At 37.5% G+C, this 16,053-nt stretch overlaps 1 protein-coding gene and 1 long non-coding RNA gene across 7 annotated transcripts in view; both read right to left on the bottom strand.

The window, feature by feature from the left end:
* The window catches only part of LOC136033435 (E3 ubiquitin-protein ligase rnf8-B-like), a 43,301-nt gene extending 36,988 nt beyond the window's left edge, over positions 1-6,313 (bottom strand). For 2 of the 6 annotated variants that reach the window (XM_065714196.1, XM_065714202.1), the window contains exon 1: positions 5,996-6,313. The gene's annotated coding sequence lies outside the window, so the exon portion shown is untranslated. The remainder of the gene's footprint in view (positions 1-5,995) is intronic. The other 4 variants (XR_010618929.1, XR_010618930.1, XM_065714191.1 and 1 more) reach the window with 4 other exon arrangements.
* Positions 6,314-8,736: 2,423 nt separating this feature from the next.
* LOC136033431 (uncharacterized) lies at positions 8,737-16,032 on the bottom strand. Its single transcript, XR_010618928.1, has 2 exons — positions 13,049-16,032; positions 8,737-8,881 (listed from the first exon to the last, which is right to left on the bottom strand). It is a non-coding gene; the product is annotated as an uncharacterized LOC136033431 (long non-coding RNA).
* Between the last annotated feature and the right edge of the window lie 21 nt (positions 16,033-16,053).

The following is a 16,053-nucleotide window of genomic DNA, read 5'->3' as shown; positions in this document are numbered from 1 at the left end:
GCGATTGTTCTGTTCCAAATATTGACCGTCATTATATTGAATCATTTTTTAGTACAAGAAACTGGATATGGGATATGTTCAAGCTATACTAATCTTTTTTTGAGCCCTTTTATAGAATTAACTCGGGAAGCTGGAACAGGAACTTACTGCAGAAACAGGCAATGCTAGAGACTCGCCCACACAGAAGCACACCAAAATTTATGTTACATCGTGTAGCAGTTTTCTTAGCCTAGTTTCAAGTGACAGCTTCTGCTTAACGTGGATGAAGCATTTCACATAAGATGCATAGAGGAATTATGGTCTGGTGCTTTTAACGTTGTTCTTTAGCGCAATTTTCAGATGTGCAAGGAAAAGACATAGATTTTATACATTACTTATTTTGGACGATAAGCAGCTGCCAATTGAACATGTCTGTTTCTGTTTAAATATGCCTTCTATTCACACAAAGTGCTCATTGATATCGGTCTGAACTGTTTGGCGGTTATTTCTTTCTTGTTTTTAATGTATGAAATAACGTAATATAAAACTGTCTACAGCGTTTGGAAGAAACGTCTGATAAATATGATCTCGTTTATTGCCAGATTCCGGACGTCTCGGGGCTTCGGTCCATGATCGTGAAAAGATATTTTGCTAAAAAATGCAAGTGTTAATGGGAAATATAAAGGTGATTCAAACTATCCACATGAACATGAGAATTTGATGACTGAATAATACACAATGGAGTGAAGGCTGAAAAAAGAGTAGATGCAAATGATATTGGCATGTCTGCTTTAAAACGTCAAGATAGGGGGATCCCTATACGGCTATACCCTTTGTGACTGGATTAGAACTAATACAGTCGAAACTACTGCTTCGCGTGTTCCTTGTTCCTAACTGGACCTGGACGCGAATACAGGAACAAAGATGGAGCTTTCGTTGCCGGAAGTAGAAACTGGCATAAGATGCATAGCAAGAGTGTCAACCCTGGAATACTTGTCACTCGTTTCCAATCAAATGACCGTAAAGCTTCTGTTGGTGATCTCATTTCTTTTGCAGCAAGAAAAAAGTATTTGCCCAACTTAGTTGACAAAGAGAAAAGGAGAAAAAGAAAAGGAGAGAGGTCATTGCATCATACGCATGTTGCTCGACATCACCACCACGCTAGGTAAACAATGTCTTGCATTTCTTGGCAAAGATCATGATGGGGGGCAATTACATTGAGCTAGCCAACCTACATTGGAGGCATAAAACTGAAATGAATCAATGGATGAGTAAGCACAACAAGCCAAATGTCACCAGCTATCTGTCGGGATGTAGTCAAAATAAATTGATTACCATTGTTGGAACAGAGCTGGTTCAGAAAAACGTAGCAGAAGTTAATGAAGCTAACTTCTTTGGAGTGCTTGCAGACGGAACACCGTCTGTCAGCCACAAGGAACATTTTGTTGTAGGTGTCGGATGTGTTGATGTCGAAAGAGCCGCTAAAGAGCACTTACCCACCATTGTTGATTCTGAGTTGAAGAAAGGAGTCAATCTTTCCGAAGAAATTCTGTAAGTTATGAGGAAGCGTGGTGTCAATGAAGACAAACTGGCACTTCAATGCTATGATTTTACCAGCAATATGAGTGGCTATTTTGAGGGAGCACAGGCTCACATTTCCAAGAAGCTCAGATGAAATGTTCTGTATCTCAAGTGTCTCACCCACAGAGGGAATATTATATTGGAGCATTGCTGTGAATGCAACATCTTTGGTGTCTTACAGCAAGCCTATAATTTTTTCACTGGGGGATCCGCTTCAATCTGTACAGCAAGGCTGTAGAAGAAGTTGAAGGCAAGCTTCATCTAAAGGGAATGTCAGAAACAAGGTGGTCTGCGAGATCAGAGTCGCTTGAAGCGCTCTGGAGTGTTCTGCCATAAGTTGTTGGACTGCTGAGAGAAAAAGCAAATTCAGACACCAAGTCAGAGTCCAGCAGGCTTCTTAGTGCCATTACTAGATTCAAATTCATAGCATATCTGATGTTCATGAGGATATTACTTTCTTGAACAAACATCCTGATTCGCGAACTTCAAGCAGTAGAGCTGGATATCGTCAGTGCATGCAACTTGATGAAAGCCACGATGACTGTCATCAAACAATCCATGAGCAACAAGAACAAACTCACTGATCAAGTAGCAGCATCTGTCAGTATGGCCAAGCAATTAATTTGCAGAGAAGAGGACAATGATTGTCCCATGACTGACGAATAATTCTACTCTTGGTGGTAGGCGGAACATAGATGATACCATAGTCAGGGGCGGCTTCCTAGAAGATACGCCAATAGCAAGAGAACAAGTGAGATGTTGCGGATGTTGCAACAACAAAGCAGCTGGTACTTCCTGTCTTTGATTGCCTCATGAACCTATTACCCACCCATGCCAGAAGGTAAAAAAATGCTGAGGACAGATCCTAGGGTAGTCGACTATGCTGAAAATGAATATCGTGGGGCACATGTTCGTCATTGAGGCGTTTCTGAGATATAGGCCAAAAACGTCAAATTTAGCCAATAACTAAGTGTGATGATTCAGGACTATTTTGCAAGTTATAGGGTTGAAGAATCCGGCGTAGTGTTATATCAATCAAAAGAAGAGATCTAGATCCACAAGAATATGATTTTTAAATTAAAAAAAAAGCACTATTTTTTTCTCTATTTACTGCAGTTTCAAAATAAGTGCTGTAAAAATCGACAAATATCTCAAAGAAATATTCTTTATAGCTTGAGACAACCACATCTACTCCACCTTCAGCCATCTTCCATCCATAGAGGAGTGGGTCTGGAATGCTTGGCTGAGACTGTACTGACGACAAGATTATCCATGTAGCAAATATGGCTCTTTGTATGCATGGCTTGAAGGTGTTGTCAGAATGTGACATTCTTCTCACATCTTGTTTCTGGCACCAAATACACTAGCCAGTGAATTGAATCCTGCCTGTTTACCATAAATTCCAACGACCAGGGATTTTGATAGGTTGTAATCTTCTCTAAACGTGTTGACTGCAAGTTTCCCTTCTGCATCTTTGATCTGCTCCATAACAGACACCATTTTTTAGGCAAAAGTTGGAGATGCTGCAGCGTTTAAAAAAGAAGCTTTCCCAATGCCAAAGAAAAAGTTTGTTGTGTCATACCCTGACAGACAGGGCACAAACGGTAACATAATCTGTTCCTCTTTGGACAAGTGGACTCCATCTGCCAGCTCGTGTACTGGGATAATGTAAGTTGGGAACTTCAAGAAAAGTTTGCTCAGTCCTTCAGCTTAAAGCTCTTCAAAAAAATGAACACAAGCTACTGCCATATCTGTGTTGTTGGCATGCACAACGATACTACAGGCATAATGGCTAATATGCTTGCCATGTGTCATAAGGCGTTCGTCAGCCTCTTTGTGGCTGGAGGACAAGCATTCCTTGTAGTCATAGTGTTCTGGTAAAGTTGGACTGAAGCCACGCTTTACCAGAGACACTTTGAATCTCTCCTTGAACCCACCTGAGAGAACAATGAAATTCTTAGGCTAATTTGTAATATACAACATGTTTCTTTCAATCAAATTATTATGTTTCTTTTTATTATTATCTACTTCTGAAATATTTTTTTCAAGTGATATCCCATTTGTATTCACAGCTCTACTGTTCTTACTCACATAAAATTAGGCTAAATTTCATTAGAGACAATACTGTAATGCAGAAACCTATTTAACAAAGATGATTGACATTGTCATTAGGTTAAACACAACAATGAAATCATCTGAGACCATCAGGGGGGAGGTGGGGTGTAGAAAGTGTTGCAGCTTTGGCCATTTTTTTGAAAAAGCATCATTTCATTATGAAATGATACATTAGATTCATGACCAACTTTTTTCTTAAAACACACATTTTATCTCTAGAACATGTATTGCATTATTTTTTAGAGTAAACAGAGGTAAAAAAAAATATACATCAACTGGTCAGAGGTACAGCATAGATCATGTACCTTTGGCCACTTTGTGTTGTAATTTTGACTACTTTCATAAATAAGTACAAAAACAAAAAGGAACACATTTACTACTTGTTCTCCAGCAAGTATCAACTATTCTAGATTAAATATTGACAAATCAATTTCAAATCACAGATGTTCCATTCGGAAAGCAGTCCCACAGGTTTTCACTAGAGCTAGAAGTTCCAATACTAAATCTGATTGATCAATGTAACATGCCTTTTGATCAGTCCTTATAAATCTAAAAGAGTCAGTACCACCTAGTTTCTTGTGATATTTAATTTTCTAAATTACTTTCATTAATTCTCTTACTTGTTTAAAAGTGCTTTTAAAAATTTGATTTCTTTCATTTTTTTTTAATCTTCCAAATTTGTGTCATATTCTTTATTATTATTATCCATCAGCAAATCAGTATTTGCATCAGAATCACATGCTGAATCAACCTGAAGTAACTGTATTTGTTTTGTTTTTTTTTATCTTGGCCTACCTGACTCACTTTTATTTTTCATCTTCTGCTCATCAATTTATTCTGCTTAGCTTATCAATCAACTTCCCACTAGGCAGCAAGTTACTAAACAAAATTCCTATTATTGGGTACACTTGTTAAAAAAGTTGCAGGCCCCCCAGATACACTAACTTAAACTTTTTTCCTTAGCTCAATGTGTTTGAAATTAAAGAGGCTTTCTTTTTAAATATAAAAAAATACTTTATTTTGAAAAAATTTCTAATTTTTAGCTTTTCTGTTAGAAATTTGTTGAAAAAAATCTGATTTTGTTTTAAGGCTGCAGTAAAAAGTGAACTATTTTTTTTTATTTTTTTTTTATAAACAAAAATCATATTTAAGTAGCCCCAGGTCTCTTCTTTCTATTGATGTAAGAGTATGCTGGATTTGACCAATCTTATCTGTAGAAAAAAAATTAGAATTGTCCAACCCCATTATAGGCCAAATTTGGTGTTTTTGGCCTATATCTCAGAAACCCCCCAATGGTGAACATGCACCCTACAATATTCGTTTTTAGCATGGTCAACTACCATGGGATCCACCCTTAGCATTTTTGTACCTACTGGTATGGGTACTAATTGAAATAAGCAAGATACAGAATCTGGTCCTCTGAGTTTTCCAGTCCAATAAGGAAATTTTTGCAGAAGTTTGCAAGCATGAAAACAACAGAGTTTCTGGAAGAGCAGTTGAGTTTGCCCAGCTATTCTCTCTAGCAAAGAAGAGTAGAAGAGGATTGCCCTTAGTGTACAGAGCATTCATATTTGCAAAAACAATTCCAGTAACATTGGCCAAAGGTGAGCAAATATTCAGTAAAATGAAGATTGTGAAGAATAGATTGAGGTCAATAATGGGAGACAAAAGACTTGACCATGTGGAAAGTGGAAAGTTGTGAAGCAGTGCTGGCTTAAAATTTAGCTGATTCATTTGTACAGGTTTGATCATGCGTCTTATCTTTTTTAATTGTTTTGAAATATAATATATGACATGGTTTTTTTCAAGTTTAAATTTCAACAAAGGGTATTGATATCTGGAGAAATTTTTTTTTGTCTGCACTTGCCTAAGATTTGTTGGCACATCTCAGGTACCCCCCCCCCAAAGGTGGAAGGCTAGTGATGCCCCTGATGATACCTCATACGCAAACTGGCTTCAGGAAACACCAATCCTCAACAGATGCTTTTACATTGTTAACAAATGCAATAAATGAACCCCTATCCAAAAATAATGTCCTAATTGCTGCATTCCTAGATGTTGAAGGGGCATAAGACAATGTTAACCACCAGACTCTTTTAGCTAAACTAGCAAGTCTGGGATTACCCTCCAAACTTGTGTCCTTTATTAAATCTGTCATAGAAAATTGAGGCTTCATTGTTTGTGTAGGTTCAGCCTCCTCACCCAAAACTACAATAGCTAAAGGTCTTCCACAGGGTGCAGTCCTGAGCTGCCCCTTTTTTTCCTATTTCTCTGGGACATATACCTCCCACACAAAAACAGATCATAAGAAGATAATTACCTTCTTGACAGCTTTTTGCCAAGCAACTCCAAGAAGACCATTCTCTTCTTTTAATTTTCTCCCACGGATGTCAAACGTCTTCCTATTGATTTTTACTTCAAAAGGGTTTGTGGAAACTTTTTCTTTAACATTTAAAATAGGTTTTTCATTTTTTCCTTCGGCTACTTTTATCACTAATTCCTTTCTTTACTTTTTTTTTATATTCACCATATTTATCTTAGCAGCATCTTACTTCACGTTCTAATAATTTAAATTTGGCGATGAAGATGTCGCACCATCTATATTTGAAATTACAAAATTCTGCCATCGCTGACGTTTCTCGACCGCTAACCACAACCGCAATCACCAGCGATTGCTACCGCCAACGTATCGAATGAGTAAAGATTTGGGCCCAAAAGAGTAAGTTTTGCTCAAAAAGAGTAAAGTCAGAAAAATCTCTTGCACATGGCTAACACCATAAGTAATGAAAATCTCTGTAAATTTTTCTCTGAAGGCTTCAATCAATATGCCCATAGGATTTTTGAAATATACTTGAAATAAAAAGATGAAAGGGTTCCATATTTAAACAAATTCCTAGATAATAAGTTATACAATAAATCTAAATCCACTTACAGTTAAAGACAATAATATACTATAAAAGTATCTAAATTTTAACTTTTCTTGTTAGGACCTTCGACTGAAATGCAGTTAGAACTATTGCCGTCTGGATGAACTGGAACGGAGAATTCGAGGGAAATGACTTTTTTTATACTTTTCAACCGACTTATAATAGAGCCTTTATCTTATAAAATAAAATTTCCCCTACATGAACACCTTCTTCCTCCCATTTTTGGAAAATTCTTTCCAATCTTTCTACAACACGGGTAGCTTTCTACGAATATTTCAAAAGCATGTAGCTGCTTGTACAGTGAATGTATTGCTTAAAATTCTCCAAGTCCTCTGTTGTATTTATCCTCCGTTTTATTTATCCTTTCCTATTCCTATACAATGTTTCAATGTATTTAAACATAAGTATATAATGTATTTAAACATCAGATACTGTAGAGGTCGTAATGTCATGTCAGTGTCAGTCAAGTCATGCAGAATTTCCACCCACATGAGCAATAATACCTCTTTCCGTTCATCCGAAACTCTGTAGGCAAAATATTACTACAGACTGGATCAACAAAACCACTATTAATCTAGCAAAAGGAGTTCCTGGATCTCAGTCAAACTTGGTCAAAAACTAGTTTTACATTGCTTAGTCAACGTAGTGTTGTATCAACCTTGGTCGGGCTCACTGACAAAAGCATCGCAGGTGAAACATTTTGGTCTCGGTTCTTTGCCATCAATTAAAAGTTATAGTAGTCCACCCCTCAAAAGAAATTATCGAAGCATAGTCCACGGGTTGCAAAAGACCAATTCTATTAAATTATTTTTGGTTAGCCACTAAGCTTCTTTTATTCATTCAAGAATACAGATGATACCTTTCCTCATTTTACATATCAATCCCATTAGCCACAAGAAAAGCTTAGGTTTGCTATTTTTATTGTATCATTTGAATCTAGGAAGTTTCTAATCTTCTCTTTATGACCGATCTAGTTTTCTTGGTCTCAAACATTTTTTTTTCCAGAATCGAAATCTGTTTGTTATATATCTTTTTTTAGCTAATTTTCAGATACTCCTTAAAATTGACTAGATGAATCCAGTGCAATAAATTGTCAAGTGTACTTTTAAAATTTTAAATCGAAGATATAGCTTTTTATTGTCAACGATCCTTTTTTCAACTCCCTCTGTAAGTAAGCCCACAACTAGAAAGGCTTTTCTCCAATACATGGACACAACCCATGCTAATTCTTTGAAAAATCACACATAAAAAAGGCAAGTTAATGGCCAACATATCATAAATTCATCCAGTCGCCAACAATAATTTCCCCGATCTAACTTATAGGGGCCCATGTGTTATTATCAATGAGATGATAAGACCATTTTTTAATATATGGAATTATAAAAATAAAAATGAAAAGTAACACCATCATATTCACTTTTCTCAAAAAACGGCAAGATAGAATAAACTCCTTTTCTTGTTTTCCCAAAGCCCCAAAAACTTGATCAAAAGTTTTTCTGTTCTAAAGTTTACTGTAACTTAACCTATTGGCATATATGGCAAGTCCAAAACTTAAGCTTTACATTTTGCAGTACCACCATTTTATAGTGACAGTGCTTAACAATCACGCCGAAGACATTTTCCTATTGATATTCTTATGACCTTCTTGAACCTTTCTTCCTGCCCATTATGTTCTTGGTTTTCCTTCCATCAATTATACCTACAAGTTTGCCGTTAGAGGCATTCTCGCTATGATATAATTATACTAACCATTTCTAACTATAAATGCTACGATAAATTATAATTTGTCAGAACTAACCATTTCGTTGATAAAATAGAGACAAAGATAAGTTTTGTCTATTTTTTCATTTGTTCTATTTCAGGCTCTATTCAAAATTTACCGAAACTCCAAAATAACGACAGAATCTGAACGCAACATTTTCGAGACTCTGACATTTATTATTATTTTTTTGCTTTACTCTATGGTCGACATCAGCCGATTTCCACACAGAAAAACCCTGAATTACGGCTATTGTTAAAATAGAGCCCAGAGAATATAAAATGGCAATACTTCCTTGAGATGAAGATATGACAGATGAAAGTAGACACAACCTAGTTTGGGATTAACTATGAATATATTTTATTTTAGAATACATTTCCAAAACACCAATAAGCCATTTAATATTCATCAGCAAGCAAAACAAAAAATAATTCAAACCAATTGAAAAGAAACAAATTCACTTCTTTGGCACAACTCTTTGGATAGCATTCACTTTATCACCAAGAATTAAAGCCATTCCCTAAGAAAAAGAGAGAAATAAGTCAATAATCAGCTTAAAAATGCCCATGCCTCCCTAGAGGTAATGTTCTATAGACAGTAGAATGGTCCGGTTACCAAATCGAATAACTTTACAAAAAATGAACAAAACTAGCAAAGAAGACAAATTTCTAATTTCTGTTATAATATTACCATTCATTTTGTTAAAATCATCCGAAGAATTTTTTCCTTGTTATTGTATTTGCTACTGTATTTCACAAGAAGGATCTGTCTTTAAATGTATTACACTCTGAAATTAGGCAAATTTGCATCTGAAAAAATAATGCACACGCCCAAATCATTCTGATGTTACTTATGATTCTGTGGTAGAAGTTTTTATTATTTTTCATTTTTATAGAAAATGTACTTATGAAGAAGCAAATTGAGATTCAGTCAAGTAACTGGCACAAAATCTATAAAAAAATAACTTGAAAAACGGAATTCAATCAGCCTGGCTTCCTCTTGACTTCATTTCATCAAAACATAATTTGATACAGCAGTGAAACTTCACTTGTTGATGCCACACTGATCAGAACTTCATACACTTTGATTTTACAATCAATCGCTTCAAAATATTTCGCTAGGACAAGCACAATATTTAGGGATATAATAATACAATTCATTATGGAAAAAATCTGAACACTAGGTGTTAGTTCAGCATTCAAGCCTTTCGTTACGACTGAATTTATATTTCTGGCTACAAAACATGAGTCGAAGCTTTAGGCTGAATTAAGCTCGAAACACCCCACAAACTTTGATTATTACGAGCGATAACAAGTCATCGAAATGGTGATATCAAATGCCTCACATAATTACATTTTTGTTTGATGAGCATAAAAATACGACAGCAAAAATTTTCCACTATTATTAAATTTCAAAAAAAGAAAAAATAAAACTGCTGGAACTTTTCATAATAGGTGAGAAAACATGTGTTTACATATATTTAAATTTTAAGGCTCATTCGTTCTAGTAGAGGCGGTCTAGATGGCTCCTCATAACCTATTCTGTCCCCCCCCCCCAAAAAAAAAACCTTAACAAAATCTAAACAATAAAGAAAACCTTAAAAAACTGTCGTTTTTGTAGCCATCAAGTCTTGAACACTGGCAGAGCTAATAATTTCCCCCTGGAAAATAATAAAATCGAATAAAAGTCAAACATATAAAAAGTGAATATAAAGCATAATTTATAAATGGCCTCATAATTTGCTCTCTATTATAGCCATGTCCTGCCTAGTCTTTAAATTCTCGAAACATCATCCAAATTTCTATTTTGTTGTACCATATGGCACTTTATAACGGCTTTATCGAGTCAAATTTACTAAAAACGACAAGAAATAAGAATTAGCTTGTAAATGAGCCCTTGAACAACATTCTACGATGTCCCAGTACCCCAAAATTGACCAAGAACATAAAGCAGGAGAAAAAAGAGGACGTATCACTGCTACTATTGCAAAACAGTGATTTTCCATCTTAATAAGGAATGGGGCTGTAATTTTCCTGGATAAGGTTTTGAGAATGGCGACTCAAAGGGTGTACTTTTTGGTTTGCCACGATACCATTTTCAAATCAAATGCAAGTAAAAGACGAGATGTATGGGACAGTTGGAATAGCGCGTAGTACAACTGCAAGATTTAGACTCCTGTGCTGGGCACAGGGGTTGAGTGAAGTGGAAGGCACTTTAATATTAGCGGTGAAGGTGGCAAAAAGCCAAGTTTATATGAAGCTCACCATCACCAACCTTAAAGCTTGGTTACACTGCCCAACTGTCGTCTCAGGTAAATTGACACAATCTTTGGTAAAGCAGTTAGATCTATCAGTATTGAAGATTCTTCTATGGCTGCAAAACTTCAGTCCTTTAAAGTTTTCCTTATTGTTTTTATTTTTTTAAGGTTTTATTTGGGAACAGAAAAAGTCACAAGAAACCATCCAGACCACCTTTACTAGGACAAATGAGCCTTAAAATACCCTCAGTCGTTCCTGAAATTTTACTGATAAGCCCTTTTGACAGTTAGCATGCACATGGCATAATATGATTGTTTCTGAAATTCCTCTCCAAAACCCTGGAGGGTTATGACATCCCCATAGGCATAGTTAACATTTAGAGCATTCTGGTCAAGCTAACTATTTTAAAATTTTGATCGAATGTTTTTGGAGACAGGGCAGATAAAAAGGGCATGGGAGGGGTTCTGACAGCCCTCCAACCATACTAAAACTTCTACCTAATCGTGTCCTTACAGTTTGAACTTAATACCATATGCGGTACTTACGATCTGCGTTTTTGATACGACAGATTTCCTTTTCCTAATGATAAATCATGCGTGTAAGCAAAGGATAAACTGCATAACTTACACTCCTTGATCCGAGGCTAAAGAGGACATGACATCCCTAGAGGCATAGCTAGTTAGAATACCTTTTGACTAATTAGAAGAAAAAAGAAATTACGAAATTTCGACCTTTGTCGAGGAGAGGGGTCACATTAAAAGAGCAAGGAAGGGGGATCAACCCTAGAGGGATAGTTATTTGACCTCCTGGACTATTCTAAACCAATTGGCTATTTCAAAACTTGTATCGGGTACATTTGGGAAAAAAGTTCTTGTGGGTTGTGGTTGTCCTCCCATCACTCGACTATTAACAGGAGCACTGGAATTTTCAATTCCCAATCGAATGACCCCCTACAAATTCTGTATGAACATCCTTTCCATAAAAATCTTTTATGTTAGAAACAGGCAACTACCGTAACTTACAGCCTTTGTCCCGGAGGCTGGGAAGGAGGAGGTTGTCAACACCAGATGCATAGCTGGTTGCCCTCCAATCACTTTTGACTCTTAAAAAGAGAGCAAAAACTTTAAATTTACAATCAAATGTGCTTCTTCCAAAGTTTATACGACCACCTCTTCCATAAAAACCTTATATGTTAATAATGGGACACTTGCATAAATCCAAGCCCTTGCCTCCAGGCTGTGAGGGGTTTGTCAACACTAGAGGCACAGTTATTTGACCTTTGGACTATTTTTTTACAAAAATGGCTATATCAAAACTTTGATCGGAAGCAAATGGGGAAGAGACGGCGTGGGAGGGGGAAGGACTTGTTACTCCCCGATCACTTTTGACTCTTACAAAGGGTATCATAACTTTCAATTTTCAGTTGAACGAGCCTCCTTCGAAGTTTATATTATCACCCCTTCCATAAAAACATTTATGTTAACAATGGATAACTTGCATAGTTTACAGCCGTTGCCCCGGGGCTGAGGGAGCTTTGCCAACTCCTGAGCTATGATCATTTAACTGCTGGACTATTTTGAACAAAATGGCTATATGAAAGTTTTGTTCGGATACATTTGGGGAAAAAGGGCTTGGTGATGGGGAGGGAGGGGGGTTGTGGTGGCTGGTTGTCCTCCGATCACTTTTCATTTTTAAAAGGGCAGCGGTGTTATCGATTTCCAAACGAATTAGTCCCCTCCAAAGTATATTTAACGACGCATTCCATAAAAAACTTATATCTTATCAATCGGCAACTAACATAATTTATAGTCCTTGTCCCGAGAGCTGGGGGGTCGATTATGGATGCATACTTGTTTGGCCTTTGAAGTATTTTGAACAAAGTGGCCATTTTAAAGTTTTGATCGGATGCATCAGGGAGAAAACGATGTTGGGGAAGAGGGGGGCTGGTTGCCCTCCGATTACTTTTGCAACTTAAAAAGGGAGCTAGAACCTTCGATTTCCCATCTAATGAACCTCTTCCAAAGTTTATACGATCCCCCCTTCCACGAACAGCTTATATTATAAACAATTGGCAACTCGCATAATTTGCAACCCTTGTCCCCCAGGCTGTGGGGGTTTTATCAACCTTGGAGGCATAGTTATTTGACTTTTGATTACTTTTTGACTTTTGATTACGTTATTTGATTACTTTTTGACTTCTTGATTAGTTATTTGATTTAGTTATTTGACTTTTTGATTTAGTTATTCGACTTTTTGATTAATTTTTGACTTTTGATCACGTTATTTGATTACTTTTGACACAGTCGTACTTTTATCAACTACATTTAATATCTAGACTAGTACCAATATTTATAGCAGGACTTATAAATAAACTGATAGACGACAGGAAAAAAAAAGAGAATAAAAAGGAAGGCCAAGAAGAACAATACCTGAGTTTTTGCACATATTCGAATGTGTCACACAATAGAACCATTGTTCTCACCTAACGGCTTCTCATGTTGACGTTTGCAAGAGTATCTTCTCCAAAAATTGACTTGGTATACAAATTGGCTGCCACCATATTGCAATCTCCAGCTAAAGTCTATAAAAAGGGAAAAACAGACATTTTCTTTTTTAAGGAGCTATTTAGGAACAGTTGAGATAGCCCTAGTCTCGGCAAAAGAGTGCTGAATAGGAGAAAACTCTCCTGAGTCACTGATGACACATAGGGCGTAAAATAGACGTTTTGGTTGCTCAATCTTTTTCACAGGAACTGGTAGCAAGCCTGTCATCCAGCCATGCGACAGCTGAAATCGATCCCTTGACACCGTATTGCCAAGTAGAGTATCAATACACCCTGCTATTACAGGATATGGCCTGAATAGGTTAGTCTAGAAATACGATTCTCAAAAATATCATAATGATCACCAAGATAAGAAGTTGTTTAAACCTATATCTTGTATATGAGGAGTATATCAGAGCTGTGTGAATTCAGCAAATACAGGAATTGTTGGGCCATAAAATACACAGATGTCTAAAATTGACAGCTTGAAAAGGACTGCCATTTATATTTTCCTTGCAGTAGAAACTATTTACGGCAAATCCTTGGTACTAACCACGGAATTAGATAATGATCTACTAATAAAGTAACAACATTACTGTACTACTGACATACTATGGAGAGAGATTTTTCGTTACATCTACTTAAAATAATACTAAATAGTAATTCAAGTATATTGCCATGTAAATAGCTAAAGAGATGAATCGATAAAATGATAAACAATCAGTACTTATTGACGATACGAAGGTTAAGCATTATTGAACTGAATCTTCGTTTTGTCGTTAAGACTTTCAAAATCAATAACAGCCCCATAGCTAAAAATAACTTACCTGTAATCAATCAATTGCCATGAGAACAAAGTCTATTTGAAAAGTTTTATTAAAATTATGAATTACAGTCTGTGGCGCTTATTCAACTTAAGAAGCCCATATCTCAGCATTTGCTTCGCTTTAATACTTAACAAAAAGACAAGAGAGTAAGGGAAATAAAACTGTCGTCTTTATTTATATTAAAAGTTAAGAAGATGCAATTGTTAGGCTCAGTTGGCTTCCACTTAATAAATATTACGAGGTTAATAAAAAAAAAGAAAATTGAAGGCCTTTGTTGTGGGCCATAAAAAGATAGAATTAAAACAAAATAGTAAATGTTCAACCCAGGAACTGGAACTAAAAGGGCACTACCTGATAGGATGATATTCTTCAATTTATGCCCGTTTCTCAATTTTAGCCCCTAATCAAGCCTGGAGAGCTTGCAAACTTATAAGACTAATAAAATGAGCTAGTCCTCCAGGATTCCCCATTAACCCCATCTATGAATAGTCAGGTTGGATTGTCGTACTGCGACGCTAGAGGTGAAATTCTTGGACCGTCGCAAGACGAACAACTGCGAAAGCATTTGCCAAGAATGTTTTCATTAATCAAGAACGAAAGTTAAAGGTTCGAAGGCGATCAGATACCGCCTTAGTTCTAACCATAAACGATGCCAACCAGCGATCCGCGGACGTTACTTGAATGACTCCGCGGGCAGCTTCCGGGAAACCAAAGTGTTTGGGTTCCGGGGGAGGTATGGTTGCAAAGCTGAAACTTAAAGGAATTGACGGAAGTCCACCACCAGGAGTGGAGCCTGCGGCTTAATTTGACTCAACACGGGAAACCTCACCAGGCCCGGACACTGGAAGGATTGACAGATTGAGAGCTCTTTCTTGGTTCAGTGGGTGGTGGTGCATGGCCGTTCTTAGTTGGTGGAGCGATTTGTCTGGTTAATTCCAATAACGAACGAGACTCTAGCCTGCTAAATAGATGATGGATCCTAGTGGTGGATCGCTCTTCTTAGAGGGACAAGTGGCGTCTAGCCATATGAGAGTGAGCAATAACAGGTCTGTGATGCCGTTAGATGTCCTGGGCTGCACGCGCGCTAAAATGGAAGAATCAGCGCGTCCTCCCTGTCCGAGATGACCGGGTAACCGCTGAACTTCTTCCGTGGTTGGGATTGGGGACTGCAAGGATCCCCATGAACCAGGAATCCCTAGTAGGTGCAAGTCATTAGCTTGCGTCGATTACGTCCCTGCCTTTTGTTCACACCGCCCGTCGCTACTACCGATTGAATGATTTAGTGAGAACTTCGGACGACTCGCCAGGGCAGCCTCCGGGCCGCTCGTGGTGTGGTTGAAAGTTGTTCAAAGTTGATCCTTTAGAGGAAGTAAAAGCCGTAACAAAGTTTCCGTAGGTGAACCTGCGGAAGGATCATTAGCGTTTGATAAACGAGAAGGAGACTTTATGGCCATGTGTGGTCAGTAGTTTTTTCCGAATTGTTGTTATTGATACACGTCCCCGTGTTTGATGTTTGAGGTGCACAAGTAGGTTTTGCCTATTGTGAGGGGGTGGTACCCTTGTGCAGCATCATTCATGGGGGCCATTCGTTGAACAATGGAGTGCTCAACGGAGTCTTGAGGAATGGTGGGCTTTGACAGCAGTCCATTGTGGTGGATTTGCCTAAAAAGTTTGGTTTGTTGATTTAATGGAGAATCGGTGAGACCATTGACTGACTTTGAGGACTTGAACTAGCTCTGTAGTGGGGGCTCTCAGAGGAGTGGGAGCATGCAAAGCTTGTGAAGGTAGCCAAGTCAATGGAATTACTTTGACGTCCCTGTTGAGACAAACCCAACACTGAGGTGAGTGTTGCTGCCTATGTTTGTGTGGGGGATCTCGAGATGATATACTGGGTTATTGTCTCAAGGTCTTGGTATCTGTGGCCATTATTCTAGGATGGTAGTGGGATTTTTGGCAGCACAACTAGATTTGGACCTTGCTTTTGCAAACGGGGGCTCTTGTGAGGAAACGACAGCCTGCAAAGCTTGTGACACATCTTGAGTTGTGTACGAGGCCAAAGTCATGC

This window comes from Artemia franciscana, chromosome 1 (assembly GCF_032884065.1).
Source record: "Artemia franciscana chromosome 1, ASM3288406v1, whole genome shotgun sequence".
NCBI lineage: Eukaryota > Metazoa > Arthropoda > Branchiopoda > Anostraca > Artemiidae > Artemia > Artemia franciscana.
This window is presented reverse-complemented; position numbering and strand designations above follow the sequence as displayed.